Source organism: Myotis davidii, unplaced genomic scaffold (genome assembly GCF_000327345.1).
Source record: "Myotis davidii unplaced genomic scaffold, ASM32734v1 scaffold534, whole genome shotgun sequence".
Classification (NCBI taxonomy): domain Eukaryota; kingdom Metazoa; phylum Chordata; class Mammalia; order Chiroptera; family Vespertilionidae; genus Myotis; species Myotis davidii.
The window spans coordinates 1,156,177-1,160,853 of NW_006286678.1; the positions used below are offsets into that span (position 1 = coordinate 1,156,177).

The 4,677-nt window shown below is 43.1% G+C and overlaps 1 protein-coding gene across 1 annotated transcript in view; it reads right to left on the reverse strand.

Moving 5' to 3' along the window:
• Positions 1 to 4,677, reverse strand: part of MURC (muscle-related coiled-coil protein) — a 9,319-nt gene that overhangs the window by 2,284 nt on the left and 2,358 nt on the right. The window lies entirely within an intron of this gene.

A 4,677-nucleotide genomic window follows, 5' to 3' on the forward strand; every position in this document is an offset into this window, starting at 1 on the left:
CTCAGGCCTGGGCAGGGGTCCGATCCGGTGATTGGTGATCGGAAGGTGATGAGGGTCAACTCCTCTGGCCGAGGCATCAGGCCTGGGCGGGGGGTTGGGGGGTCCCCTTCCTGGGCCTGATGCCTGGGCCAGAGGCATCATGCCTGGGTGGGGGGCGGAGCCAGGGATTGGGGGGATATGATGGTCCCCTTGCCCAGGCCTGAAGCCTGGGTCAGAGGTGTCAGTCTTGGGCGGGGGGTGGAGCAAGCGATCAGAGGGAGATGGGGGTCCCCTGCCCAGGCATGATTCCTGGGCCAGAGGTCTCAGGCCTGGGCGGGGGCCAGAGCCAGTGATCGGGGGGAGATGGGGGTCCCCTGTCCAAGCCTGACACCTCTGGCGGAGGCGTCAGGCCTGGGCAAGGGGCTGATCAGGCGATCGGAGTGTGATGGGGGTCTACGCCTCTGGCCGAGGCATCAGGCCTGGGCAAGGGGCAGAGCCAGCAATCGGAGGGGTCTGGGCGTCCCCTGCCCAGGCCTGATGCCTGGGCCAGAGGCATCAGGCCTGGGCAAGGGGCCAATCCTGCGATTGGAGGGTGATGGGGGTCAACGCCTGAGGGCTCCCAGTATGTGAGAGGGGGCAGGCTGGGCTGAGGGACACCCCCCCACACACACCCAGTGCACGAATTTCGTGCACCGGGCCCCTAGTTTTTAAATAATGGACAGACTCCTCCACCTAGTAGCACAAGTATCTCAAACTTAACTTATCGTCCTCTCCACAGCTACTTCCCTTCCCGAACCTCTCAGCACCTATACCCACCCAGGGGCCACTCAGTTAGAAACCTGAGTCATCATCCCAAATATTTTCTCTCCTTCCCATCCCATATCTAACTGCTCACCAAGTACCATCAATAATACTGCTTAATAACTCACCTGTTCCCTCCTCCTTCCTCCTTGCCTCTACCAAGGTCTTAATTCAGGTTCTTGTCACTTCAGGCCTGAATCTGTGTAAAACTTCTACCTTCAAAACATCACCTAAGCATTTCCTGAGAAATATGTCTAAAGCATAGCTCTGATCACATCCTTTCTCTACTTTAAAACTTTTGGGAGCTCATCATGACTCAAAGGATGGTGTTCAAACTCTTTAATATGATGAGAAGGCTCTGCAGTTTGAGCTAAGCCACTTTCCTCCAGTCCAGCAACACACAGCCACTCTCAGCTCCTCAAACATGTAATGCAAACATTGCATACGTGGGTCCTGCTTCCTTAAACACCCCTTCACCTCTCTTCAACTCTAAAAAATATCTCTCTTCAAGAATGGGTTCAAATGCCCCAACTTCCCCAAGAGGCTAATTGTGTCTCCAATTTACATCAAAATGACACGGACATACCTTTGTTTATAGCATTTATCTCAGTCTGAATTGAACTGGAACCCTACTTATTTATAAATGTCTCCCAGGGGCTTTCACTTAATGAAAAGTTCATGAAGACAAAGATGTGTCTTAAGTTTTATGCCCAGTATGACTGTTGGGTTAAAAAAGAGGCTATATCTTCATCCAACAAATAGTAACTAAACACCTACCATGCACAGTCAATGCTCTAGGAACTGAGAACAACCTTCCGTGAGGAAAACAGAGTAGAAGAGCTTATAGTTTCAGAGAGAGATAAACAAGTTAATTGTAAAGTATGTTGGATAGTGGTAAGTGCTAAAGAGGTAGAAAATAAAGCAGGGAAGCAGGGGGTGGGGGTGGGGGGGAAATACAGTGACTAGGAAGGATGCTTGGAAAGGCCTCACTAATAAGGTAACATTCTAGCCTAGACCTACAGGTAATGGGTATACCCCGGAGGGAAGGAGGAACAGCAAGGTGGACAAAGTGGTTGGAGCAAAGTGATCAGGGGTCAGGCAGCAAAAGGAGGAGAGTGGGCAAGAGAGGTAACAGGAGGGCTAGATCCTGTAGGGCTCTGTATCCAACATTTTGAGTGTGAGAGGAAGCTTTTAAGAGTTCTGAGGAGAGAAGTGCCATGATTTGACCCATGTTGTAAAAGGGACACTCTGTTGAAAATAGGCTATTGGGGCAAGATAAGAAGCAGGGAGAACTGTTGGAGACCACTGAGATAAGTCAAGTGAGAGTGGATCAGGGTGTTGGCAGAGGTGGTGGTGAAAGTGGTCTAATTCCACTTTGAAGGTAGAAGCCAACAGGATTTGCTGCTAGATTTGGATGTGAGTGTTAAAGAACATTATCATTTGGTGACCACAAATGATAATTCTCAAGTACATGGTCTAAGCAATTGAAGGACAGATTTTTTCCTTAAAAAAGATGACAAAGACAGCAGGAGGAAGAGACCGGAAGGGAAGGATGAGATCTACATGTGATGACTCTGAAATACCTCCTGGAAATTTAAGCAGAGATGTTGAGTAGGCAGCTGAGTATGTAAGTTTGGATTTCAGAAGGGAGATCTGGACTAGAGATAAACACTTTGGAGTCACTAACATAAGGATTAACTTAGAAAACATGAGATTCGATTAAAGCGATCACGAAGACATTGAGTGAATGAGTCTACATTCTATTATTCAAACTCCTTGGGGCCAAGGTGTGTTACAGAATTCAGAATATCTCAGATTTGGGGAAAAAATAACATAACATTCCCAATGAGATCTTGGGAAGAAGCATTTTTGTGGAAAAATATGAATATTCACTCTAAGGTGGGCTGAAGACTATAGACAGCCTCATGCTATCTCAAGGTCAGGTTTTGTCATGGACTGAGTTTGGGTTAAGTAAGGCCTTGATGCCAAAGAAGTTATTAAATAATTTAGATTTTGGTGTTATAGGTAAATGGATTTCGGATTTGTAGGTAAGAAGAGATGAGAAAACCAAAAGGAGAAAGATCAGCCAGTGAAGCATGATGAAATCCAAGAGAGAGTAGCAGCCCTACCCCTACCCTCCTAGAAGTGACGGGAAAAGAAGTTTCAAGAAAAGAGGGTGGGACTAACTATCAAATGTGTCAAAGGAGAATAAGAATTAGATTTGGGAACACGGACACTGGTGACCGTACCAGCCCAGAAACACAGCTGCTAAAGGAACCCAACTATTTAGGGATTATTTCTAAAACAACAGGGAAAACTTTGAAGATCACAAGATTTTTAATTGAACCCCCGAGTTAAAATTCCCTAATGAAAACTGTGCTCCTACTTGATATCCAGAATAAACCTGTTAAAAAAAATGAATAAAATGTAAGAAACACATTGACATATATTCCCAAACCTACCAGACTGATGGTGAAGAACCACCCCTGGAATCTTATTTCTTTGGATACGTATTTAAAATTAAAATCTTTAACTACAGGACTAGAGAGTCTAGGAGCTTTTAAAAAAAAAGGGCAGGGTGGGCGTCTCATAGCTCTCTGATGAATCAGAAGCGGCGAGATTATTCCTCCCTTTTCCTGACACCTGTTGCAGGGAGTAGCTTCAGCAACACCAAGTGGGTGGGTATGGCCTAAGAAGGTATAATTAGGTAAAAGCCAAAAAATAATTACTGCTTGGTAGGGAAAAAAATCCATCTCAATCCTGCTGTGAAATCAGATCTAACTCAGAAATCAGATAGAGCTCAGAAATCACATATCCTTCTCCAATTACACAACAAATTATACAAAAGCAGACCTAACAGAAAACAGAGACAGAGTCAGGAACAGTACTTGTTATGTGAATCCATTTGGTGTAAATCCCATGAGTCAGAGATACATGAGTCAGTAGTGAATACACTATAATAATAATTGAAGATTATAGGGTTGAATTATAATTGATTTCCAAATACAATTATTACATACTTTTTATGTAAAAGTCCAGGTTAAAAAAAAAAGATGAATTGTATAACAAAGTAAGTATTTTGGGTCAAACTTAAATATCATAGTAATAAAGCTGGGGGAATTTGGAATATATAGAAGTCCGGGACGTACCATTAGGGAATGGCAAAGATCTCACTTGGTGACCACAGGCATGTGCTTAGTAAGCAAGGTTGTTAGAAGATATGCTAAGACTCCTGTTTTGTATGATCAAAATATCTTCAAAGTGAAAGTATGTTCAAAGAAAAATGATTGTATGAGAAATAGATAATTTTTTTAATGCCAATGTCCAGGATTAGGTGAAAGCTCAGCCACACAGAACTGTGGGAGATAAAATACCAATAAGGGTTGCCACCAAAAGATATATCGAGGGAAAACTTAGAGGAAGGACCCAAATGGAAATGCATATATCCTATAGCTGATTAGCTTCAAGTTCATTTTAGTAGAAGGAGCATTCTCAATATAACCACTTATACATATTAACTATGAGAATGAATGACAAGAGCTTTAAAAATAATCATGTGAATATTGTATAGTGTTCTAACATCTAATGAATCATCAAATCTGAGTTCTATGTTCACTGTTATTTGCCTTTGTCTTTTCTCTACCATTACAGTTGACTGCTTATTGACTAACTGCTGCTTACTCCAAAAACTTAATTTCACGAATCTTCACAACACTCTTATCTTCCAAGGAAAGGTATCTGACCTAACTAGTGCCTCTCAGCGATTTTTTCATACTATCTTCTATTCATTCAAGTAACTATGGGGGCTCAGAGAGAGGGAAAAAATAGCAAGTTTCGGGGAATAAATGGTGAATAAATATATAAATATCACCACTTTAAAAAAAAGAATCAAGTCAC